General features: G+C 43.3%; 1 long non-coding RNA gene across 1 annotated transcript in view; it reads left to right on the forward strand.

Moving 5' to 3' along the window:
• LOC145344820 (uncharacterized) overlaps window positions 1-19,622 on the forward strand; it is a 30,864-nt gene extending 11,242 nt beyond the window's left edge. The window contains exons 2-3 of the long non-coding RNA XR_013886985.1: window positions 17,930-18,124; window positions 19,493-19,622. This is a non-coding gene — a long non-coding RNA (uncharacterized LOC145344820). The remainder of the gene's footprint in view (window positions 1-17,929; window positions 18,125-19,492) is intronic.
• The last annotated feature ends 7,955 nt before the right edge of the window (window positions 19,623-27,577 follow it).

Raw genomic sequence — 27,577 nt, forward strand, 5'->3', positions numbered from 1 at the left:
CGATTTCCCATTGTGTTGAGTGCCGTTTTGCCTCAGCTGGTTTCTGTGGTGCGCGTTCACTTCTGCTATTAACTGTGCCATTTTGACAAAGATGAGGATGTGCTGATGCTACAAATAGGCAGAATAGGCACACTGTGGTGTCAGTCAGTCATGATGTGGATTTGAAGCAAGTGCTGCCACTTTTGAGCTCAGTGCTCCAGCTAATGCCCTCTCTTAACCTCACAGAGTTCAACTTTCCAGGACGGATCTTGAGTTTCAGAAGCTGCATTTAACCCCCCCCTCCACCCACCCACCATCACTACACTTTTCTACCCACCCACTCTAGTGATAGCACCAGAGGGAGTACAAAGGAGATTCACCAGAATGTTACCTGGGATGCAGCATTTGATTTATAAGGAGAGACTGGATAGGCTTAGATTGTTTTCTCTAGAGCAGAGAGGCTGAGGGGGGTGGGGGGGGGGGTACATGATTGGAATGTGTTAGATTATGAGGGGTATGAATAGAGTGAATAGGAAGCAGCTGTTTTCCTTGGTTGAAGGGTCATTCTTGAGCGGGCACAGTTTTATTATGAGAGGCAGGAGATTCGGAGGGGATTTGAGAAGAAAGAAATTCGCTCAGAGAGTGTGGGAATCTTGAATGCACTGCTGGGGAAGGTGATTGTGGCTGAAAACCTTTAAAAATTATTTGGATGGGCACCTGAAACATAATATTCCAAGATATGAGAAAGGTGCTAGAAAATGGGATTAGCACAACATTAGGAGGAGTTATTGTTGGTGCAGACACGATGGGCTGAAAGGCCTTTTCTGTGCTGTAAGACTGTATGACCACCCCACATCTCTATCTCCCACCATCAATGTTCTTTAAATGGATCATTAACTAGGATAGTTGCTGATTTGATTTCTGTTCACTGTTGCTGCGATTACAGAAATGTTTGGTGCCCTGAGTTGTTTACAAATGAAGTCTACAGCAAGTGGTGTGACATGTGCTGAAGTACTTGTTCCTAACGTCAAGAATTCTGCATAAACTGCTTGCTATTTGCCATGGGTGCCTCCATCTAAACATGACAAGTTTCTGGAAGAAGGAAGAGGAATATGGGAGAATGCTTCTTAACAGGAGTCCATATTGACCCAGGATGTTCTGTTACCTGAACCTCAGGAACAGTGTGTGGTACATCTCTGTTGCATTAATTACATCCCCACTGAAATCTGTTACCCATTTGCACTTGTACCTTCAACCTCAGAGCAGAAAGAAAGTGACAATACCAGTAACTATGAAGGTGATTGTGACCATGAATGTTTTTGCATTTGGCTCTTTGAAGGCTGGGACAGGTAATATTTGTAAGTTCTCCTCATTTGCTCTTCATTGTTGTATAAGGGATGTTCTCTGTGCAGTACAGTTCAATCACTCTTGTCAGAAGGAAACAAATGGAGTGAACTCACAGCTTTGTGAGGAATGAAGACTTCTGCATAATTCAAGGTGTCATTGACCACACACGCATGCACTATACACCACTCCCTTGATGGTGAATGGCCATTCACAGGCACATTATCATTTGGCATCCTATCAATACCCACACTGCTTTTATTCAGGTACTGTCTGTTGTACCAATTACATTTGAGCTACTGCTACAAACCAAAGGGTGACAAAGGACTACCTCTGATCACATGGCTCATGACTCTAATCAGCAAGTCATGGATACATGGGCAGCATACACACAATGACAGAGTGTGATTGAGCAGGCTGCTTAAGCCACACTTCCACAGCCAGACTGCTCTGGGGGAGCAGTCTGAATACTCTAGAGTATATGTAAGAATTGGTTGTGGCCTGCATTTCATCATCTTTGGATTGAAGTAATTATTTGTGTCATATCTTGAACAATCAGTAAAATATCCAAACTGAAATAATCCTAATTATGGGAAGAAAGACAAGTTTAAACGGGCCTTGAAAAAGATCGAAAGCAAGTGTCCTAGCAACCATTTCTGGGAAGGGTCAATCCGCTTAAAGTCTTAGAACAGCTGGTGGAAAAAGACCAAAATCTGCCATATAACAAGTCAAATAAATGCTCCCTTGAAAGCTTTTTCTTTCTATAGCGCTGGTAAATATCCAGCTAAGACAGCTGTGGATCTGATTTTTTTATAGAAGCTGTCGCTTAATATGAATTAATGCATGATTGCTGCTTGCTTTTGGAACACCAGATAGCAACTCTGTATTTGAGTCTGTAAATTTACATATGGTTCTAGCTAATGGTCAAGTTGTATCAGTAATTATGTATAATGCATAAAGAACAATGAATGGAATTCTCCCAAAAAAATTTGAAGTGCTGAATTCATGTAAAAACTGGAGTAAGTCATGCTGCATGTATCAGTGGAATTTTCAAACGAATTTCCAACACTGAGTATCACAGAGTGCATGATAAAAATCAGTGAGCTATTCCCACTGGAGAGGCCAGCAGCATAGTGCTGAGCGGGCCACTGTGCATGTGCTGATCTTGGCGCTGATAGATGGGCACATGTGCAATGGCCCATGCTGCCAGCCTCCTGATTGCTGACCAGCTGATTACTGGTCAGCCCTGTGATGGTATCGCTGTCCCTCTGACCCCTCCTTCATGCTTAAATCACAGGCCTCCTGGACATGTCCGAGATAGCCCCGACCTGCCTCAATCTCCCTCCACTGCCGGCAGTCCCGATTTCCCTGTAAATGCCTAACTGACAGGAAAGCGGAAACATTTCCCACCCATTTTCTGGGCATACCTGTTAGAGTGAATCTCTGACAGTCTTGTGCAATGTAGAGTGCCATAGCACAGTGACACAGTGGTTAGCAGAATTGAACCCGGGTTCAATTCTGGCCTCAGGTGACTATCTGTGTTTTGCACAATCTCCGCATGTCTGTGTGGGTTTCCTTGGGGTGCTCCAGTTTCCTCCCACACACCAAAGATATGCGATTTAGATTGATTGGCCATGCAAAATTTACACTTTGTATCAGGGGAATTAACATGGCAAATATATGGTGTTATGGGATAGGGCCTGAATGGGTCTATTGTTGGTCCAGACTTGATGGCTGAATAGCCTCCTTCTGCGTTTGTAGGGATCCTATGATTCTATCCTATGATTCACTCTGGAAAGTGGTGGGTGGGTCTTATTCCCACCTGAGAGGCCGGCAGCATAGTGCTAAGTGGGCCACTGCGTATGTGCTGTTCTGTCAGTGTTGAGGTCGGAACATGCGTAGTGCCCCCTCCCTTCATTGCCGGCCAAATCCAGCCATGTAATGCCCCCCCAACCCCCCCACCCCATACCTCTGCCATGGCCAGCCCTGATCACCCTCACTCTGTACCTCCCCCACTGATCCCAGTCATAAACACCACTGGACTGAACCATTCCGTGCAGGCTGGACACACTTGTGAGCTTGGAGAATACTGTCCTGGGCCTGCTAATCATATTGATATTCTAATTTTAAGATGATGATCAATTCTACTGATTATAATCAGTCCTCATGTCTGAGGACATGTTGAATAGGGTCAAGCTTGTATTTCCTGAATACACTAAGAGTGAAGGCTGATCCAGTGGAAGTGTTCAAGATGGTTAAAGAAATTGATAGGGTACTTAGTATGTCTCTGTCTTTGCAAGGTGGCGTAATTTTAATATTTGAGCCAGACCATTCAGCGCTAAGATTAGAAAGCACTTCTTCACACAAAGGGAGGTGGAACACTCTCTCTTTCAAAAGTCTGGGAATCAATTGTAAATTTTAAAATTGAGATGAATAGGTTTCTGCAGATTGATGCATACTTGGCTCCACATTGGTCCTGAAATTCATACCCCACATTATTCATTTGTGTGATATGCAGATGATCTTTCAAGATCAACAGCATCATCCTGAGAAAAAGATTGGTGAAGACAAATGTAGTTCTCTTTATAGTCAGAAACAGAGAAGTTTATAATGGGGAACAAAGAAATGGCTGACCAACTAAATACATATATTGTTTCTGTCTTCACAAAGGAGGACACAAATAATGGACCAGAAATGTTGGCAAACACAGGGTTTAATGAGAGTGAGTTATTGAAGGAAATCAGTATTAGTCGGGAAATGGTGTTGGGGAAATTGATGAGAGCCTGATAATTTACATCCCAGAGTTACATCTGGAAGTTGCTTTGGAAATAGTGGAAGCATTGGTGGTCATCTTTGAAGATTCTGTCGACTCTGGAAGAGTTCCTACAGATTGGAGGAAAGCTAACATAACCCACTATTGAAAAAGGGAGGTAGAGTCTATCTGTGTGGAGTTTGTACATTGTCCCTGTGTCTGTGTGGGTTTCTGCCAGGTGCTCCAGTTTCTTCCCACACTCCAAAGATGTGTGGATTAGTTTGATTTGGCCATGCTAAATTGCCGCATAATGTCAATTGGATGAGCAGGGTAAATATGTGGGGTTACAAGGTTAGGGCTTTAATGGGATTGTGGTCAATACAGGCTCAATGAGCCAAATGGCCTCCTTCTGCACTGTAGGAATTCTATGAAACTCTGTGTAATGAGAGAGAAAACAGGGAATTATAGACCAGTCAGTAGTGGGGAAAATTCTAGGATCCGTCATCAAAAATTTTATAGCAGGGCACTTAATAAACAGTGGCAGAATTGGACAGAGTCAGCATGGGTTTACGAAAGAGAAATCACGCATGACAAATCTACTGGTATTCTTTGAGGATGTAATAAGTAGAAATGATGGGGGGGACCCAGTGGATGTGGTTTATTTGGATTTTTGGCTTTCAAAAATGTCCCACAGAAGAGATTAGCATGTAAAATTAAAGCATATGGGATTGTGGTAGTGTGTTGAGGTGGGTAGAAAATTGGTTGGCTGACAGGAAACAAAGTGCTGGAAAAAACAGTTTTTTTTCCCCAAACAGCAGGCAGTGACTAGTGGGGTACCACTGAGATTGGTGCTGGGAACCCAGCTGTTTACAATATATAGTAATGATTTAGATGAGGGAACTAAATGTTACATTTCCAGATTTGAAGATGGCACAAAGCTAGATGGAAGGGTGAGCTGTGAGGAGGATACAACGATCCTTCAGTGTTATTATGGACAAACTGACTGAGTGGGCAAATGACCATAAGACATAGGAGCAAAGTCAGCCCTTTGAATCCACTCTGCCATTTGATCATGGCCAATCCCATTCTCCCCTACTTTTCCCCATAATCTTTAATCCCTTCACCGATCAAGAACCTATCTATCTCTGTCTCAGTGAACACTCAGTGACCTGGACTCCACAGCATTTTGTGGCAATGAATTCCACAGATTTATCACCCTGTGGCTGAAGAAATTCCTCCTTACCTTGGTTCCAAAGCATTGTTACTTTGAGGCTGTGCCCTCAGATGCCAGTCTGTCCTACTGATAGAAACATCTTCTCCATGTCCACTGTAATATAAACGGGGCCTAGTTTTAAGGCTGATAAAATTGGATATCCTAAATTAAAGAATTGGGCATATTAAAAATTGAACACAGTCAAATCTCGGGCAGGCCAATTGTACAATACACAAACATAAGAACATAAGAAATAGGAGCAGGAGTAGGCCATCTAGCCCTTCGAGCCTGCCCCGCCATTCAATAAGATCATGGCTGAACTGTCGCTGCTCAGTTCCACTTTCCCGCTTTCTCCCCATAACCCTTAATCCCCTCTCTTAATGTCTGGGCCTGATTCATCCATCTCCCATCAAAGATCGTTGCACCCTACTGATACTTAGCAGGAGATCATTGGACCCCATTGAAATGCACCGACCTATTCTTAGAAGCCCAGATCGGGCCAGACTTTCTGTCACCACAAGTTCCTGCAGTTGGTTTAATCTGATAACAGGTTACATGTAAGCAACTGCATGGAGATGGACACCTAGGAGCGGACCCTGGTGTCCTGTCAGGCAGGCATCAAGAAACCCACTGGATATTGGAACCCCCTCCTAGGACCTCATTGGCCAGTAGCCAGAGAAGTTTCTGGAAAGGCAAGCAGACAGGGGATAAAGGAACACATTTTTCAGACACCAGGAGCAAAGCCTCAATGGAGGAGGCGACCCTTGACCATTCGAAGACTGACCAGAGGAGGAAGGAAGAAGCTGCCATCGAGACTCACCTTCGTGATGACAGACCAGAGGGATTCAGAGAATCAAGCCTACAGTTTTAACCAAACTATCTTTGCAGGTAGTATTCTTGAATCTGGGGTATCCTCTTGCGTTATGTGGTAATTTAAGGGTTAGTAGTGTTATTAATAAACTTGTTGAATCTTTACTTGTGTTTGTCCTTTGTCCATCTTGCAAATAAGGGCACTGGGGTAAAACATTGGAGTAAGCAAACTGGTCAAAAGTATCTGAGATTTAAATCACAAAACTACTCTACTCTATTCAGACATTTCAGTATTCTGTAAGTTTTGGGTGACACGGTGGCATAATGGTTAGCACTGCTGCCTCACAACGCCATGGACACAGGTTTGATTCCGGGCTGTGTGGAGTTTGCACGTTCTCTCCATGGGTTTGGTCCGGTTTTCTCCCACAGTCCAAAGATGTGGGGTTAGGTGGACTGGCCCTGCTAAGTTGCCCCTGTGTGGCTGGGAGAATAACAAGGGTAAATACATGAGATTATCGGATTAGGGCCTGGGTGGATTTTGGTCGGTGCAGACCCAATGGGCCGAATGGTCTCCTTCTGCACTTTTGGATTCTATGATTCAAAGAGACCCTCCCCCACCCATCCTTCAAAACTTCATTGAGTGCGGATCCTGAATTCTCAAACACTGCTCATACGTTAAGCCGATCATTCCCTCTAGACCCTCTCCAAGGCCAGCGCATCCTTCCTTAGGTATGAGGCCCTGCTGTGGAGTGATCCAGACAGTTCCACTGGCCAGCTGTAACCCTGTCACTTGGTTAGTATATTTCCCTCAAGTGCCGTCCAATTCTATTCTGAAATGATTAACTTCCTTCGCTGTTGCCACGCTTAAGGGCAGCACATTCCAGGTCATTATCCAGAGGGGAACCGATGGATGTGGTGTTTTTAGATTTCCAAAAGGCATTTGATAAGGTGCCTCACAAAAGGTTGCTACAGAAGGATAGGGTGCACGGAGTTGAAGGTAAGGTGTTAGCGTGGCAAGAGGATTGGCTGCCTAATAGGAAGCAGAGAGTTGGTATCAATGGGTGCTATTCTAGTTGGCGGTTGGTGACTAGTGGAGTGCTGCAGGGATCAGTGCTGGGGCCTCAGCTATTTACCATTTATATAGATGATCTGGAGGAGGGGGCTGAGTGTAGGGTGACGAAATTTGCTGATGACACGAAGATGAGTGGAAAAGCAAATTGCGTGGAAGGTGTGGAAAGTCTGCAGAGAGATCTGGATAGGCTGAGCGAGTGGGCGAGGACCTGACAGATGGAGTACAATGTTAGCAAGTGTGAGGTTATCCACTTTGGCAGAAATAATAGTAGGAGGGATTATTATTTAAAAGGCGATAAGCTGCAGCATGCTACGGTGCAGAGGGACCTGGGGGTCCTTGTGCACGAGTCGCAAAAACCCAGCCTACAGGTGCAGCAGGTGATCAAGAAGGCGAATGGAATGTTGGCCTTTATCGCGAGGGGGATAGAATATAAAAGTAGGGAGGTCTTGTTGCAACTGTACAGGGTACTGGTGAGGCCGCAGCTGGAGTACTGTGTGCAGTTTTGGTCGCCGCACTTGCGGAAGGATATATTGGCCTTGGGAGGGAGTGCAGAGGAGGTTCACTAGGCTGATACCGGAGATGAGGGGGTTGGCCTATGAAGAGAGACCAAATAGACTGGGTCTGTACTCGTTGGAGTTTAGAAGGCTGAGGGAGGATCTTACAGAGATGTATAAGATAATGAAGGGGATGGATAGGGTAGAGGTAGAGAGATTCTTCCTGCTTAGAAAGGATAGCAGGACTAGAGGGCACAGCCTCAAGAAAAGGGTGGGGGCGGGGCAGTTTAGATCAGAGTTGAGGGGGAACTTCTTTATTCAAAGGGTGGTGAATCTCTGGAATTCTCTGCCCGTTGAAGTGGTGGAGGCTACCTCGCTCAATATATTTAAGTCACGGGTAGATAGGTTTCTGATAGACAGGGGAATTAAGGGTTATGGGAAGAAAGCAGGAAAGTGGAACTGATCCACTTCAGATCAGCCATGATCTTATTGAATGGCGGGGCAGGCTCGAAGGGCTAGATGGCCTACTCCTGCTCCTATTTCTTATGTTCTTATTATCATGGTCTCCGTTTTTAAAAAAAAAATCTTGCTCACATTCCGCCCTGCAGGACTTGCTCAAAATCTTAAATCTGTGCCTCCCTGGTGCAGGTATGCTAAACAAATGGGAGTAACTTTTCTTTGGCTGCCTTATCTAAACCTGTCAGAATCTTGTCCACCTTGATCAAATCTTCCCTCAACCTCCTTTGCTCCAAGGAGAACACCTCAGCACTGTTTCTCCAACCCTAACCTTGTAATTGCAGTCCCTCATCCCTGAACCTGTTCTAGACCCTCTCAAAGACCTTCAGATCCTTCCCAAAGCATGATGACAAGAATGTAGACACAGTGTTCCAGTTATAGTCTAACTGGAGCTTCAGAAAGAATCAGCATAACTTCCGTGCTTTTGTACCCAATGCCTCCATTTGTGAAGTCCAAGATCGCACAAATAACCACTGGCTCAATATATTCTGCCATCTTCAAAGATCTATGCACATGAAGTCCAGTCCCTTGATATACCTGCATATTTTTTCGAACTGTTTCTGAGAAAGTTAGCAGACCATGAAGTGACTAAATCACCACTGTACTGATAGTATGGACCACAGATATTGACCAAAGGTAGGATAGAGACAGAGACTCTGTTCAGTTTGTTAAATACTCCACAGTGAAACAGAGTGAGCTCCAACTGTTTCCTTCCATTTAGATGATTCTGAGTTAGTTACATAATCATGAAATTTGCTGAATACACAAAAGTCTGAGATTTTTAACATAGCCAGGAGAACAACATAATCATTTCTGAAGATGTTACCAGGTGCATTGAATTGGAAGACAGGTGGCGGAGTTAATTTACAGTGAATAGGTTTGAAAAAAAATTGGGGACATAGAGTCATAGAGGTTTACAGCGTGGAAACAGCCCTTCAGCCCAACTTGTCTGTGCCACCTTTTTTTTTTAAAAGTCCCTGAGCTAATCCCAATTGCCCACATTTGGCCCATATCCCTCTATACCCATCTTGTCCATGTAATTATCTAAATGCTTTTTAAAAGACAAAATTGTCCCTGCCTCTGGCAGCTTGTTCCAGACACTTACCACACTCTGTATGGAAAAAATTGCCTCTCTGGACATTTTTTTGTATCTCTCCCCTCTCACCTTAAACCTATGCCCTCTAGTTTTAGACTCCCCTACCTTTGGGAAAAGATATTGACTAGCTGATCTGTGCCCCTCATTATTTTGTAGACCTCTGTAAGATTACCCCTCCGCCTCCTATGCTTCAGAGAAAAACGTCCCAGTCTATCCAGCCTCTCATTATAACTCAAACCATGGAGTCCTGGCAGCATCCTAGTAAATCTTTTCTGCACTCTTTCTAGTTTAATAATATCCATTCTATAGTAGGGTGACCAGAACTGCACATAGAATTCCAAGTGTGGCCTTACCAATGCCTTGCATAACTTCAACAAGACGTCCCAACTCCTGTATTCAATGTTCTGACCAATGAAACCAAGCATGCTGAATGCCTACTTCACCACTCTGTCCACCTGTGATTCCACTTTCCCCTTTGCCCTACATTAACTGTGTAAGTCATGCCCTGGTTCAATCTAACAAAATGCATCATCTCACATTTGTCTAAATTAAACTCCATCTGCCATTCGTCAGCCCACTGGCCCAATTGATCAAGATCAATTGCAATTGGAGATAACTTTCTTCACTGTCCACTATGCCACCAATCTTGGTGTCATCTGCAAACTTATTAACCATGCCCCCTATATCCTCATCCAAATCATTAATATAAATGACAAATGATAGTGGACCCAGCACTGATCCCTGAGGCACACCACTGGTCACAGGTCTCCAGTCTGAAAAACAACTCTCTACAACCACCCTCTGGCTTCTGTCATCAAGCCAATTTTGTATCCATTTAGATACCTCACCCTGGATCCTGTGAGATTTAACCTTATGCAACAACCTACCATGCAGTATCTTGTTACAGGCCTTGCTTAAAGTCCATGTAGACAACATCAACTGCACTGCCCTCTTCCACCTTCTTGGTTACCCCTTCAAAAAACTCAATCAAATTTGTGAAAATGATTTTTCAGCCATAAAGCCATGCTGACTGTCCCTAATCAGTCCTTGCATCTCTAAATGCCTGTAGACTCAGTCTCCCAAAATACTTTCTGACAACTTGCTCACTGGCTTGTAGTTCCCAGGCTTTTCCCCGCAGCCCTCTTTAAACAAAGGCATGTCATTTCCCACTCTCCAATCTTCAGGCACCTCACCTGTGGCGATTGATGATTGAAATATCTCAGCTAGGGGACCTGCAATTTCCTCCCTAGCCTCCCACAATGTCCTGGGATAGATGTCATCAGGCCCCGGGAATTTATCTACCTTGATGTGCTTTAAGACTTCCAGCATCTCTTTATCTGTAATATATACACTCCTCAGGACATCACTATTTATTCCCCCAAGTTCCCAAAGTCCATGCTTTTCTCAATAGTAAATACTGATGAGAAATATTCATTTAGAATCTCACACATTTCTTGTGGATCTGCACAGAGATGACCTTGTTGATCTTAAGAGGCCCTACTCTCTCCCTAGTTACACTTTTGCCCATCATGTATTTGGAGAGGCTCTTTGGATTCTCCTTCGTCTTATTTGCCAAAACAATCACTTAATAGGAAAACATTGTACATTGTCAAATGACCAGTGATTTAAGTACTAAACTTTCTTGAAAGTGATTGATGAAACCAAAAAATGCCAGAATTTTAGGATTAATGAACATAATGCACAGAATATTGGGTTTGATTCCATTTGGAACATCATGACCAGCTTTGGGTGCTCCATTCTAGAAAAGCCACAAAATCCAGAAAGTGCAGAGTTGCTCGGATGATGCATGATAACTGTTGGGTTTCTTGCTGCTGGAACAGTTAAGTCCAAGAGGAGATTTAATGGCAAGGTTGAAAAAATGAACAGCAAGAATTATTTTCCCCATTTGGGGAGGGGGCTGAAGATGAAGCACCATCAAGTAATAATTGTCATTAAGAAAGTAAGGAGAGAGAGTTGAAAGAATTTCTTAGGAAAATAGTTAGAGCTGTACCACAGGTTATGGTTGAGACAGACCTTTTAAGAGACATTTGAGAAAAAGAGAAAGATAATGAGGTACTTTTGGAGACTGATTATACAAAGAAAAGCACAGCACAGGAACAGGCCCTTCAGCTCTCCACGCCTGCGCCGATCATGATGCCTGCCTAAGCTAAAACCATATTCACCTATGGATTCTGTATCCTTCCATTCCCATTCTATTCATGTATTTGTCTAGTTGCCCCTTGAATGCCACTATCATACCTGTTCCCACCACTCCAGGCAGCATGTTCCAGACATTTGTGTTTAAACCTCTGTGTTTAAACCTTGTGTGCTTCAAAAAAAACTTGCCTCACACATCTCCTCTAAACTTTTCTCCATGCACCTTAAACCTATGTCCCTCTCGTACTTGACTTTTCTACCCGAGGGAAGAGCATCTGACTATCCACTCTGTCCATGCCACTCATAACCTTGTAGACTTCCATCAGAGCACCCCTCAACCTTCGCTGTTCCAGTGAGAACAAACCGAGTTTCTCCAACCTCTCCTCATAGCTAATATCCTCTAGACCAGGCAACGTCCTGGTGAACCTCTTTTGTACCCTCTTCAAAGCATCCACACCCTCCTCTTAGTGTGGCAAACAGAATTGCACATAACTTTCATACTAAAGTTCTGTGTAGCTGCAGCATGACCTGTCAATTTTTATACTCAGTGCCCTGATGGATGAAGGCAAGCATGCCATATGTTTTCTTGACTATCTTATCTATTTGCATTGCCACTTTCAGTGATCGGTGGACATGTATGCCCAGATCTCTCTGCCTGCCTATACTCTGAAGGGTTTTATCATTTACTGTATAATTTCTACATGTATTGAACCTTTCAAAATGCATTATCTCACCCTTGTCCGGGTTAAACGCCATCTGCCATTTCTCCACCCAAGTCTCCAACCAGTCTATGTCTTCCTCTTCACTGTCTGTGACTCTACCAATTTTTGTGTTGTCTGCGAACTTACTAATCAGACCAGCTACATTTTCCTCAAAATCATTTATACATATTACAAACAACAAAAGTCCCAGAACTGATCCCTGTGGAACACCGCTTACTTGATGAAGGAGCAGAGCTCCGAAATCTAGTGGCTTTTGCTACCAAATAAACCTGTTGGACTTTAACCTGGTGTTGTGAGACTTCTCACTGTGAATACTGCTAGATGAAGCCTTCCATTCAGAAAAGCACCCCTCTACTGCTATCCTCTGTCTTCGATGGTCAAGCCAGTTCTGTATCCATCTTGCCAGCTCTTCTCTGATCCTCTGTGACTTTCCCTGTTGTACCAGTCTACCATGAGGTATCTTATCGAAGGCTTTATTGAAGTCCATGTGTACACCATCCATTGCCTTTCCCTCATCTACCATCTTCGTCACTTCCTCAAAAAACTTGATCAAGCTAATGAGGCACGACCTCCCCATCAGAAAACCATGTTGTCTATCACTAATAAGTCAATTTGTTTCCAAATGTGAGTAAATCCTGTCCCTATCATTGATGTAAGGCTCACCAGCCTATAGCTTCCTGGATTATCACTGCTGCCCTTCTTAAACAGTGGAACGACGTTGGCTATCCTGCAGTCCTCTGGAATTTCACCTGTAGCTAATGAGAATATAAAGATTTCTGTCAAGTCTCCAGCAATTTCCACCCTTTCTCCCTCAGTATTCTGGGTAGATTCCATCAGCCCCCTGGGGATTTATCATTTTAATGCTTTTTAAGACGCTCAATACCTCCTTTTTTGATAATGATACCACCCAGAATATCTACACACTCTACCCTAGGCTCCTCATCCATCCGGACATTCTCTTTGGTGAATACTGCTAGGCAAATATTCATTTGGTATCTCATCCATTTCATCTAGTTCCATGCATAGATTCCCTCCATCATCCTTGAGTGGACCAACCCTTTTCCTATCTACCCTCTTGCTCTTTACGTATGTATGAAATGCCTTAGGATTTTACCTTAATCCTGTTTGCCAGGATTTTTCATGACCGCTTTTAGCCCTCCTAATCCTTCCTTAAGTTCCTTCCCCAAGGGCTTCATCTGTCCTAAGCCTTTTAGACCTTATGAATGCTTCCTTTCTCTTTTTGACAAGGCTCATAATATCCCTCGTTTCCCAGGGTTCCTGATACTTGCCACACTTATCTTTCACCCTCACAGGTACGTGCCAGTCTTGAATTCCAATCAATTGACATTTGAAAAGACTCCCACATGTTGGATGTTAATTTACCCTCATTATGTCATCTTATATCATCACTCCAATGTGTGGCTATAAAAATGTAAACTTTAGTTGGACTGATGGGTAAGAATGAGAACAGTTATTCCTTGTGGTATGAAGTCCCACCTTTAGTGTTGTCTCTGATTCTTTACATGGGTCATTGAACTCTGAAATCTCTGGGATTTGAAAATGGGATGAATGTTCTGAGTAATTGGTAGCTGGGGGTTACACTGTGCTGTACTGTGCCCAGGGCTGGAGCAAAATCCCAGCAGGACTGAATGTGTCAACTGCAAAAATAAAACCCCACAAACTGTCAACAAAAACAAGTACCAGATGGTCAGGAACTGAAAAGAGACCAACATTTTTGTTGTCTTTTAATAAAAAGTCCCGCTGTAAACAACGATTCAGGTACTGACCAAGCTGTTAATTTTGACCTTTGCTGTCTTTATTCCTGAAATTGATGTTTACTTTAATCTGAATTGTCACAAGATCCTAATCAATACATCTTGAATTTCAGTTGACAGCAAAACTTTTCTCTCCCCTTTTCCTGGGAATGTAGACAATTGTTTGACCTCTTGTGATTTTCATTTTCTGTCTGTAAATGATGGATTAGTGAGCTGACCTTCTCCATTTGTGGGACTGCTTCATCAACTAGGAATTGGAGTTCATGTTCCAATGTGTTATTGTCTAACTGGCCTTCTGTGGAGCTGGAAATCCCGGGATGAAAATTTGATATTGCATTCAGCATTTGGAGTTTCAACAGCTGTGTTTTTACTCTTGATCCTGAAACTTGGCAAATTATTACAGAATTACACTTTATACTGAACGCTCACTCATGCAACCAAACCCTTACAAATGAAAAACAGGGGCTTGAACCCAGAAACTCTAGACAGTCTCTCACAATCTAGAATTGTGAACTTCCGATTAGGTAATGATCAAGATTTTATATTTACCAAAGTGAAACACTGCAGATGCTGAAAATCTGAAATAAAACTGTGAAATTATGAAAGTATTCAGCTGGCCATGCAGTATCTATGAGTAAGCAACTTCTATGTTTCAGGTCATCAAAACTCTAGTTGGCAGGATTTCAATTTGTTTCTTTTCCCTTGTTCACCAGTTCCAGTGAAAACTCAGTGACTGGAAAAGTTAACCCTGTCCCCCTCTCCTGTCTGATCTGCTGAGGATTTCCAGCATATTGTTATATTGAGAACTCAACCTTAATATCTGTCCAGATTCAGGGGATTAGTTGTACACGATTTTTTTTGAGTTTGTGTGAACATTCACTGCCCCTCCTCATAAATGATTGCTATCAGTAAGTGGTTAGTATATCTCCAAATACCTGCTTTCTCCTCACCCTGCCCCATACAATTCTTACTGCTTCTCCCCCACCTCCGCCCCTTACAGATAGGCTGCTGCTAACTTCTCCCTTCCATCAAGTTGTATATCTTGGACAGAGTGCTGTTGTGAATGTGACAGTGAGTGATCATGAGTCGGACACAGATGACCCAACATTCTGAGTTACGATGAAGTCTTCAACCATTCCTGCTAACAGATTAGTAAATCCAATAGAACAATCCCAGTGACGAACTGAAATCCCATACTGGTAAATCCGGACTAGCCAAACTTCTCTAAGCTTGGCATTGACCAATCGGAGTGGAGTTCGTCCAACCAAGCGGATTAAATTGTGGAGCCTGAAGCCAGTGACCCTGAACACTCTGATGAATGCCCATTCTTTCTAGTCAATGAAGATCTACCCAGTCATAGAATCATTGAATCCTTCCAGTGCAGAAGGAGGCCATTTGGTCCATTGAGCTTGCACCAACAACAATCCCACCCAGGCCCTATCCCTGTAACCCTATGTATTTACCCTGCTCATCGTTCTAACACTAAGGCACAATTTAGAATAGCCAATCCACCTAACTTATATATCTTTGGAATGTGGGAGGAAACTGGAGTGCCCAGAGGAAACCCAAAGATAGGGGAATCTAAAACTAGAGGGCATAGGTTTAAGAGGAGAGGGGAGAGATACAAAAGTGTCCAGAGGAACAATTTTTTCACAGTGGGTGGTGAGTATCTGGAGCAAGCTTCCAGATGTAGCAATAGAGGCGGGTATAATTTTATCTTTTAAAAAGCATATAGATAGTTACGTGGATACAATGGGTATAGAGGAATATGGGCCAAATGCGGGTAATTGGGATTAGTTTAGAGGCTTAACAAAAAGGGCGATATGGACAAGTTGGGCCAAAGTATCTGTTTCCATGCTGTAAACCTCTATGACTCTGGTAGGAAACAGTGATGCAAGCAGTGCTCAAAGGGATTGTCTTGGAAAATAAGACTCCACCTATTTCTGGCTATCCCTTTAGAGGCGTGAGCATTACATTGGCATTGGACAACGCTCTCTCACATCAGCAGTGTGGGTACTGTGTAAACACAAAACGTAGATGGTTTCCACATTTCTACTTGCTCAAGAGACCACAGGAGACTCCTTCATCAATAGAGGAAATGACCTTATGAATGTAAAATACACTTAGTACCAGCTGATTGAAATCCACGCAGAAGGAGCCGCATCCTACAGAACAGCTAGTCATCCAGCAGAATGGTGATGTTAATTGGTGGGAGGTGATGCAAAGATATTTTGCAGCGTTTGTGCCAATTTTTCTGCAATTTATTTGACACTGGCTGGAGGTTGAAACAGAAACAAGCAACTTATAAACAAGGCTTTCCAGTTGCAGCACTGCTTGATAAAAATCACTCGCTGGTACAAAGAAACTTTTGTCTTTTATTCAGATTTAAATATCTTGCATTCAATGGAATCCCACGAGGGAAATCCATTTAATTTTTCCATTTTATCTCACGGTTCGAACACAAAAGGGACTGTTTCTCCTCTGATCCTTTTTTTCTGCAGTCTCAAGATGCAGATGAGAAATGAGGCTCAATTTCTAAACCATACTTTGCATTTTCCCTGCTTGGTTTAAAACAGTATGTGTAGCTTTGTCTACTGGAATTTTAGGTGCGAGAAGTAAAGATTTTTTTTTAAACATTGCTTACACAAAGTCTTACGAAAAATGCAAGACAACAATAACAGTTACTTCAAAGTATAGGTTCCCATGGTTTGTGTTCAAATCTCACAGAATGTTTTGTAAGGCAGTCCTTCGGGAGGAATATACTTGACCTCTTGAACTGAATCTGAATAGCGTGTTTACAGTGTAGTGGAAAACGTATCTGATAAATTGTTAATGTCCAGTACATAAAGTGGTTGCTGGCACTCCAAGGGGAAGTTAGTTGCTTAATTGCTATGAGATTATTTTCTTCCCTTCCCCAGGCTACTCGCTGTTACTGCAAGGTCTGGTTTCTCTTTCTCTTCTGTGCTTGGCACGGGAAGGAATTTCATACAACTTTGTAATTCTTAGTTGATGCCAGGACAAACTTTGCAGCAATTTGCTTCTTTGAACACATCCCCTTGGATTTTTCTAATTTATGTGGTTAAATTAATTTAAATCTGCTGTTTAATTTGGGATTCCTGGTGTTTTTTATTTCAAAAATGTACTTTATTCATAAATACTCTGAATTAAACCATCACAGAAACAATATTTCCAATCAGTACAAACAGTGCAAAAAACAGGCATATTTATAATAATTTACAGTGCTCAGTTCCAAGAATTATATTCATTCCAGTTCAGTTCTTCAACAAACTATATACATTTGTCACATTTCACTGTGTGCTGCTTTTATGGAGTTCCACATAGTTGCGCAGTCCAAGAGTTCTTTTTTTACAATTACTGGCCCCTCGTCGGCCTTGGTTGAAAGGCTTTAAACAGTGGCCTTTTCCCACCATGCCTTTGCGGTGGCTGCCCCAAACTTGAAAGCATCCTCAGCACATAATCTTGGACCTTGGAATGTGCCAGTCTGCAACACTTGGTTTCCTGGTGCTTTGGTGTAAGCATACCAATGGGAGCTCATTGTGTACAAATTTACTGCTGCATTTCCTACATTACAATGACATTTAAAAGTGCACAATGCACTGTAATGCAGTTTTCAAAATGCTGAGGATTTGAAAGGACTTTATAAATGCAATTTTTAAAATGTCACTTTCCAACCAGGAGTTCTGCTATAATTTGTTTTTTTACAACTGGATATAAGTTTCATTTATATTAGTTCTTATTTACATGTTTTGAATGTTGGCTTGTATGATTTAAGGAAGCTAAAGCTACAAATGCTTGTTTTGAATCTAGTTAATTAATTGTGTGGGGTGGTGGGCATTAATTGGGTGTTTACTTGAGTCTCTATAATTAGACAGAGATAAAAGTTGGTTCTTGGGCTCGGTCATGTATGCTTATAATGTGTAACTCAGTAAATAAATATAAAGATGTCCAAAAACTAACTCCAGTTCTTTCCTTCATCAGTTGCCTTTCTCCGTTCTGTGCTGGAGAAGGGTAGATATTGAGTTATGTGAAGGAACATAGAAGATTGGCTTGGTACTCTCACCCATAGAGGCCATGAAAGCCAGTCAGTGTGAGCAGCCAGGGGGAGGGCAGACGATACAGAGGAAGAGACTGCTACCAGTGAATCAAGGCGGAGGAAAGGCAAGACAACCAGGGGTAAGGGGTAACTTTAATATGAACGTGAATCAGAGGGCGACTGAGGTTAAGCCAGACACTTGTCACATGATCCAGCAACAACTTGAGTAACATTCATATGGCCAAAACCCTCCCCATTATAAATGTGGGCCTCATCATACACAAACACACACAGTAATAAGTCATTCACAACCTGGCCCCTCACATAAATGCCAATAACTGTAGATGAGGGCCCTTGCTGGTAAATTATCCATAATCATCCACAATGCTGAGAGTGACACATCAGAATTCAAACCCTTTATATGTTGACAGGTTAGTATCTTGTGGCAAACACACAGAGAAGGCAGCTCACACATGAGGAGCCTGTAACTGTACAGCAGCCCTTTGAAAGAACGTATGCAGCACCTATTCTGAAAAATTATCCAGTTTCTGCCGTGTGCACCACAGGCAGCATTCCTGGCTTCCAGATACCACAGAGCACATCCAGACACACCTACAAAACAAATGCAACCAAAGTAGGCACAGCAGGCATCCAGTATTACCTGGCTGATACATGACCTCTTGAACTGCAATGCCTACAGCTAGGCCAATGTGTAACACTGCAGTGCAGACGAACGCCTTGTACCGAATACTCCTGCTCGAGAGGCTCCCTAGCATCTCCCCATGGAGTTTGATCATTAAACCACCCCTAAAGTCAAGCTTGGACAGACAATGAAAGCAACTCGATGCTTGGGGAGTTTTTGACCTCTAGAATCTTACGTGATATGGTCAGAGAAGGAAGAAGACCTCCCAGAACATCGCAAACCATTCAACAATCTTGCGGCACGGTGGCACAGTGATTAGCAGTGCTGCCTCTCAGCTCCAGGGATCTATGTTCAATTCTGGCCTGTCCTCCCATAGTCCAATGAATTGCAGATTTGGTGGATTGGCTATGCTAAATTGCCAGTTAGTTTCCCAAAATGTGTAGGTTAGATGGATTAATCATGGTAAAATGTGTGGAGTTACAGGAATAGGGAAAGGAAAAGTAACATACTCTGTTAGAGAGACTCAATGGGCCAAATGGCCCCTTCTGTACTGAAAGGATTCTATGATCCCGTTGACAGCACATTGAGATTAACCTCAGCATTACTCAGAATCGCTTCATAATGTTACCATTCTTTGTGAGCTTTCCCATATACCAACATACACCAAGTTATATACAAGTGTAAATAAATATATTAAATAAGGGCTCAAGTCCATACAATGTGGAAAGTGGAGCCATAGTGAACCCATTAGTGCGCTAAGCAGGATGATGCCTGCAGGAACGAGGGTTCCTGCACATTCTTACGAAGCGCCCTCGGTTGACCTTGGAGGAGGTGGATACGGACTGTTCATTCTCTGTTTGTTTAGCAATGAGAAGTCTGGTGGATGGACCTTGTCAAGGTGGGAGCTCTCTTTCAGACTGTGACCTCTGCTTCTCTGCATTGGCATGATGTGGAGATGTGACTCACCTGACGAAGAGGCAAACCCTGAGAACTTGTGGGCTTACTATCAAATAAACTTGTTGAACTTTAACCTGGTGTTGTGCGACTTCTTTCTCTGCATTGGCAGCCAGTGAGGTCTCTAGTGGAGGGGCTGAGGATGTGGAAGAAAGTGAAGATGCTGAGGAGCTCTCTGTACTTTGAATCTCTGCAGTGACCTGCACAGGCTTGAATCGGCCTTCAGATCAGGATGGCTGCTGGTGTGCTGGAATCATCCAGTCCAGAAAGTACTGGGGCTAACAGTGTGATGGTCCTGTTGAGAGTACACAGTTCCTTGCATCGTCCAGTGATGTCAGTGCTCATGCTGCAAGTGGACTGATCCACTCACTACCCAGGGAGGCTGCAGCCTTTCCTTGCTGGGATGTTCTCTCGTCTCCAGTGTTGCTGCATATGTTTCTCCCTGAGACTGACCAATCTCTCATGGTCATAGTTCATGAGGTGGGCTCCCAGGACAAAATGGAGCTCATGGTGGTGATGGACCCCTCCATTCACAGTCCAGCATCTCCCACTGATTTGAACTCTTGTCAGATTTCCAAATCTCTGTTCCTGATAATCTCAATATGGTGCCCCAAAAGGTGACCCCCGAGGAACCCCCTCCTGCATTCTGCTGTGGTGACTTTCACCCCATGCCACTTACTCAACATGTATATTACCTGCCTCTGAACTGCTAGTATCTGAGTTGGTGAAGTATGGGCCAGTCAGATGTGACACTCCTCAAATATTTCTTCCTTCTCTTAGGATTTGACTTGGGAATTGGGGACTTTGTGAGGGAACTGAGCTGGAACCTGTGTGAGACTGAGTCCTTTTTGATTCCTGCCTGGCTGGGTAGAGCACGAGACTCCTCTTCCACAAACTGTGATTGTCATGGTCAAAAATCGTGGGACATCTGGACACATCCTTTCCTCTGCATTTTTTCTGTGTCTCATTCTACCAATAGTAATGTGAAGTGAAAAGGGTCATGAGCTATTTAGATTACAATGCTCCAATTCACGTTTGTGTGCTCGCATTCCACTAACCATTTTCACTTTTTCATCAATGATTAGTGGGATGGTCTGGAGAAATTGGCTGTGTGCAAGTGTTTGGTGCTATCTGTTTTGAGTTGTGATTCCAAGATAACATGATGCGTTCTCTGACCACTATTGGTTTACTCTGTTAGTCACATTGTTATATTGTGATAATGTGAAGCTGAGAGAAACATAGAGAGGTCAAGGGTCTACAATGTGGCCGTATCCATATCATGTGAGAGATGGGTGGCAAGAGGGAATTGGCTGTGACTGTCAGCCTGGCAGTGTTCATTATTCATCTACTCAAGTCTTGGCAGTTAACTATATGACTCCTATCATATCTGTAGCAGGTAGTAGTGGCAAGACAATGACATACTCGGGCTGTGAATCCACTCCATCCTTTTATGAGTTGGTAGAACACACTTTGGGTAGCAACAATGATAAGTTCTCCTACAAGTAAAGCCCATGATGGGCTTTTCATTCCAGGGTCGGTTAACAATTGGATAACATTTACAGCTTTGACATTCGCCTGTCAAGACAATGACATCTCCTCTTTGGCATAGAGACTTCACCAATGAAACCTAATTCTTAAATGGGCCTTCCTGAAGATTTTATCTGTGTTTGAGATGCCTGATCAATGTTGGATCCACCTTCAACCTTTGCTACATCCAGAGTTCCAACTCCTATTCTGATTGAAGATTGGAAATTCGGGGCAGATGTTTATAGAGTTTGGTTTTGCAGAGCTTGGAGTGTACACCGAACCCAGAGTGAAAATGCAGACCATACTGTCCCCATTAACAACAGGATTATTTCTCCATAAACCTCATTGATAGTATTTCACATGTGGATAAGATCAATCCCAGTAATTTAGAGCAGAGTTGTCTCCAGGTATGATTGGGAGTATTTATTCTCCCAACATCTGCATTCTAAACAGGAATTATGCAGTAACTTGATGAAGCTTTTCCTTTTCACTATAGACCTTCTCTTAGATTATGTATTGGGTCCATTTGAATGTAGAAGTATTCAGTTGACAGTATCGGACAGCATGGTGCGGCTACAGAGAAGACATTAGTTTCAGGAGGAGGTGGAGAAATATATCATGAAGCAGTTAACTGTAGACGTCCATGGTGAACATTTGAATGGTTGACATGTTTATTTTTGATAAGATATGCAATCAAACTATGATGATAAAAGAGATGTTGTTTAAGTTTTTATACCTGCTCTGAAATAGTTACCTTCAAGTAGAGTCAATATGGATGTACTTCGGAACCCATTCTCATAACTGTGTCCATTATGACTTTCAGGAACCCAAGTTCCAGTTAGTGTAAACATCCTACACTCTCAGTTGTGACAATTGGAAAAGCTGGGAGAAGGTTGTTTACTCTCATTGGCTTGGATATGCAGAAACACCATTTAAACATGGTGACTTCTAAGCTATTTCACGCCCTCAATCCACAGAGCTCCCTGAGTGCTAATGCCAAACATTCTGCTTTGAGCATTTTCAATCAGTGGATCTATTGCTAACTCTAACTTTCACTCCAAGTATATCATTGTACTCAGATGATTACGAGTTTTTATTTATGAAGCAACTGGTATCTGGAGAAACTCGAGTAGCTTGGATTGTTCTCCTTGGAGAGAAACAGTTATTAGAAAATTTAATAAGGGTGTTTAAAATTCTGAGGAGATTGTGAGGGAGTAAATGAGGAGAAACTGATTACTGATACTCCATGTGCTGGAGATTATAATAACTGGCAAAATGTTGGACAGTGTGGGGGATGACTTTTTTATTTACTTAGTAGCCCTTATGATCTGGAATACATTGCCTGAAAAGGTGATGAAAATCTCAGCAGGTCTGCCAGCATCTGTAACGAGAGAGAAGAGCTGCCGTTTTGAATCCAGCTAACCCTTTGTCCAAAAGGGATTTGGATCAATATGTGAAAAGGAAGCATTTGCAGGGTGAGTGTGGCTTCAGCTCAGCAAAGCGAGCTGGTACAAATTGCCACTTCCATAACATCTGAGACACCAGCCTTTGGCAGTGAAACTTTTAATTACTTTGCTAGTCTAGGCGGGTTAAAATGAATTGCCAATGAAGCGTCTCAGACCAACAGCCAACATTGTTCCAAGTGCGTAACATCCATTTTAACTCTCTGATCAATAGTTTAAACACTTCCACTGTACTGTGTGTCAGTGTAAGCAAATACCCCTACCTTCCTAGTCATCAGATGCAACTTAACTTATATTTCTAACCTTAATATCATTCTAACTCTTCAAAGGCAAATCTGGCATCCTTCCATTTGTTTGAAGCACTTGTCATCATCCACTCACGCAGTGTCTAATTGTACCTGCATTTCCCACAGTGTCAGCATTATATTTCCAGAACTGGATGATTACAAAAGGGAGACCCTGAGAACAGCCATCGTGTCCACGCTGATTGCAGTCAACAAGGAGTTGGTATATTGGTCACTAACAAGTGATCAATGTGGAGCCAGATGGTACTTTGTCTGAGGATACTCAAGCCAGTCATCATAGTTTCTTGCACATGAAACTGCAATCTATGGCAGGGCCTTAAGGTGTCCTTTAATCTAGTCATGGGATGTGGAATCATTGAATCCCTACAGTGTAGAAGGAGGCCATTCAGCCCATCAAATCTGCACCGACAACAATATCACCTAGCCCTATCCTTATAACCCAACTTAATCCCCCAGATACTAAGGGGCAATCCCACCCCAGACCTGTTCCCCATAATCCCAAGTATTTACCCCGCTAATCCCCCTATGCTACATACCTTGGGCCACTAAGGGGTAATTTAGCGTGGCCAATCCACCTAACCTGCATATCTTTGGAGTGTGGGAGGAAACTGGAGCACCCGGATGAAACCCATGCAGATACGAGGAGAATGTGCAGACTCGGGCCAGTAGTTTTAGCTGGGGGAAGGGTAATTATGAGGCCATTAGGAGAGAATTAGGAAGCATAGGTTGGACTAGGAGATTACAGGGACTGGGAACGTCCGAAATGTGGAGTTTTTTCAAGGAGCAGCTACTGCGAGTCCGTGATAGGTATGTCCCTGTCAGGCAAGGAGGAATTGGTAGGGCTAGGGAACCGTGGTGCACTAAAAAAGTTGATTCGTTGGTTAAAAAGGAAAAGGAGGCTTATGTTCGGATGAGACTTGAGGGCTCGGGTAGTGCACTAGAAAACTTTAGATTGGCTAGGAGGGAGTTGAAGAGTGAGTTAAGAAGGGCTAAAAGAGGACATGAGAAGACTTTGGCTGATAGGATTAAGGAGAATCCTAAGGCGTTCTATAGGTATGTCAAGAACAGAAGGTTGGTTAGGGCAAGATTAGGGCCAGTTATAGACAGCAGAGGGAAGTTATGTGTGGAACTGGAAGAGATTGGAGAGGCATTGAACCAATATTTCTCTTCGGTGTTCATGCAGGGGGACAAGAATATAGCTGAGGAGGACACTGTTTAAACATTGTTTAAGAAGGGGAACAGAGACTTCCCCGGGAATTATAGACTGGTGAGTCTCACTTCTGTTGTGGGCAAGGTTTTAGAAAAAATTATTAGGGATAGGATTTATAGTTATTTGGAGAGTAATGAATTGATTGGAGATAGTCAGCATGGTTTTGTAGCGGGTAAGTCGTGCCTTACTAACCTTATTGAGTTTTTTGAGAAAGTGACCAAAGAGGTGGATGGGGGTAAGGCAGTTGACGTGGTATATATGGATTTTAGTAAGGCGTTTGATAAGGTTCACTGTGGTAGGCTTCTGCAGAAAATGCAGATGTATGGGATTGAGGGTAATCTAGGAAATTGGATCAGGAATTGGCTAGCAGATAGGAGACAGAGGGTGGTGGTTGATGGTAAATATTTGTCATGGAGTTCAGTTACGAGTGGTGTGCCTCAGGGATCTGTTTTGGGGCCACTGCTGTTTGTAATTTTTATTAATGATCTGGATGAGGGTATAGTTGGGTGGATTAGTAAGTTTGCTGATGACACCAAAGTCGGAGGTGTGGTAGATTGTGAGGAAGGGTGTCATAGTTTGCAGGAAGACTTGGACAGGTTGCAGAGCTGGGCCGAGAGGTGGCGGATGGAGTTTAATGCGGAGAAGTGTGAGGTAATTCACTTTGGTAGGAATAACAGATGTGTTGAGTATAGGGCTAACGGGAGGACTTTGAATAGTGTGGATGAACAGAGGGATCTAGGTGTATGTGTACATAGATCCCTGAAAGTTGGGAATCAAGTAGATAGGGTTGTTAAGAAGGCATACGGTGTCTTGGCGTTTATTGGTAGGGGGATTTGGGGTTGTTTTCGCTGGAAAGAAGGCGGCTAAGAGGGGATCTTATTGAAACATATAAGATGATTAGAGGTTTAGATAGGGTGGACAGTGATAGCCTTTTCCCTCGGATGGAGAAAGCTAGCACGAGGGGGCATGGCTTTAAATTAAGGGGGGGTAGTTATAGGACGGATGTCAGGGGTAGGTTCTTTACCCAGAGGGTGGTGAGGGATTGGAATGCCCTGCCTGCTGCGGTTGTAAATGCGCCTAGTTTGGGGGCGTTTAAGAGATCCATGGATAGGTTTATGGACGAAAAGGGATTGGTTTAGGTTAGTGGGTCATTGTTTTTTAACTGGTCGGCGCAACATCGTGGGCCGAAGGGCCTGTTCTGTGCTGTAATGTTCTATGTTCTATGTTCTATTTCTCCCCAGGCTAGAATTGAACCCGGGTCCCTGGTGCTGGAGACAATACACATCTCTTTAACCTGCGATCAGTGCTCCTTCCACTCACATTGTTAGCCACTTTAAGACTTGAACAGCAGGTTAGGTGTAAAGATTCGCATTCTAATTAGTAATCTGTAAACTGTCTGTGCTTTATATGCTCTGTCTGAGGCCAGAACTCTCCATTCACCTGACGAAGGGGGTAACCTCGAAAGCTAGTGAGTTTACTATCAAATAAATCGGTTCGACTTAAACCTGGTGTTGTCAGACTTTTTGCTGTGAGGCAGCAGTGCTAATCATTGTTGGCAAGGCCAACATTCATTGGCAATCCCTAATTGCCCTCAAGAAGTTTGAAGGGAGCTCCATTTTGCCCATGCATCTTAATGTGACCAGTGCAGCAATTTCCATCCATACTCTGGCTTCTCTGCATGGGAACTCACTGGCTCTCAGTCAGGACCTGAAATAGGTTCGCTTCTAACTTCTGATTTCATTTTCTTTACATTTTGTTGAAATATGTCTGTTTCTAACAAACCTCTTGAATTAGCAGAAATCCAATCATCATGATGAATCAGTTTGTGGAGCCAGAAACCTGATAGAAGTTTACAGAATGTTGAGAGGAATAGATAGGGTGGACTCTCAGAGGCTATTTCCCCGGTTTGAAATGGTCGCTACGAGAGGACACAGATTTAAGGTGCGGGGAGGGAGGTTCAGAAGTGATGTTAGGGGTAAGTTTTTCACTCAGAGGGTGGTGAGTGAATGGATCGGCTGCCGTCAGTGGTGGTGGAGGCGAACTCGCTGGGGTCTTTTAAAAGACTTCTGGATGAGTATATGGGGTTTAATGAGATTGAGGGTTATAGATAGGTCTGTAGGTTGGTAGGTGATGTGATCGGCGCAACTTGTGGGCCGAAGGGCCTGTTTGTGCTGTAGTGTTCTATGTTCTATGTTCTAAACTAAGTTAATGGGTTGCATTCTCCTGGCCTCTCAAGGCAGCTTTGGGGCAGATCACATGATAAGGTGGGTGTCATGTTGTTGAACTCATAACTGCGATGCCCAGGCTAATGTGTGGACACAGGTTAAGATCGCACCACAGCACCTGGTGGAATTTAAATTCAGTTAATAAATCTTGTTGTCCTTGGGAGATCCCCAGCGGAGGTCTCTCTGTAGATGTGTGCTGCCCCTTAACATCAGGGTGGAGGGAGTTGCACGCAGTAATCCCATAAAACCACAGATTGTACTGGTTCGTGGACTCCCTTGTATGTAACTTCTTGCTGATCAGACCTCAGACAACTAAGAATCTCCACCAGTGGAGACCAGATGTGATGTGGGGATTGGAGGCCAATGAAAGCATCAGATGGTCAGGGGCATGGCTGGACAGTGTCCATTGAACAGTACCAGCCTGGCATTGTCCACCAGGTACTATGTTACAGCCCACTAGGCATCCTGGCATTGCCCACCATAGCTGTGAGGAGATGCCGGCGTTAGACTGGGGTAAGCACGGTAAGAAGTCTCACAACACCAGGTTAAATTCCAACAGGTCTATTTGGCAGCACTAGCGTTCGGAGTCTCAGGCTCCTTCATCAGGTGAGTGAGGACTTGTATTCTCAAACAGGTCATACACAGACACAAACTCAGTTTACAAGATAATGGTTGGAATGCGAGTCTTTACAGGTAATGAAGACTTAAAGGTACAGACAATGTGAGTGGCGAGAGGGCCAAGCACAGATTAAAAGAGGTGTGTATTGTCTCCACCCAGGACAGTTAGTGAGATTTTGCAAGCCCAGGCAAGTCGTGGGAGTTACAGATAAGATGACATTAACCCAAGATCCTGGTTGAGGCCGTCCTCATGTGCTATCAGTTTTTGCTCTGGCTATCAGTTTTTGCTCAGCGGTTCTGCATTGTCATGTTTCGTGAAGGCCGCCTTGGAGAACGCTTACCCGAATCATAGAGGTTCACAGCATGGAAACAGGTCTTTTGGGTCAGCTTGTCCATGCCACCCAGTTTTTAACCACTAAGCGAGTCCCAATTGCCTACATTTGGCCCATATCCCTCTATACTCATCTTACCCATCTAAACGCTTTTAAAAGTCAAATTTGTACTTGCCTGTACTACTACCTCTGGCACCTCTTTCTGACACTCACAGTCCTATGTGTGAAAAAATTGCCCCCCTGGACTCTCTTGTATCTGTACCCTCTCACCTTAAACTTATGCCCTCTAATTTTAGACTCCAGTACTGCTGGAAAA

The sequence above is a fragment of the Carcharhinus amblyrhynchos genome, chromosome 7 (genome assembly GCF_965287045.1).
Source record: "Carcharhinus amblyrhynchos chromosome 7, sCarAmb.v2.hapA, whole genome shotgun sequence".
In the NCBI taxonomy this organism is placed as follows: Eukaryota; Metazoa; Chordata; class Chondrichthyes; order Carcharhiniformes; family Carcharhinidae; genus Carcharhinus; species Carcharhinus amblyrhynchos.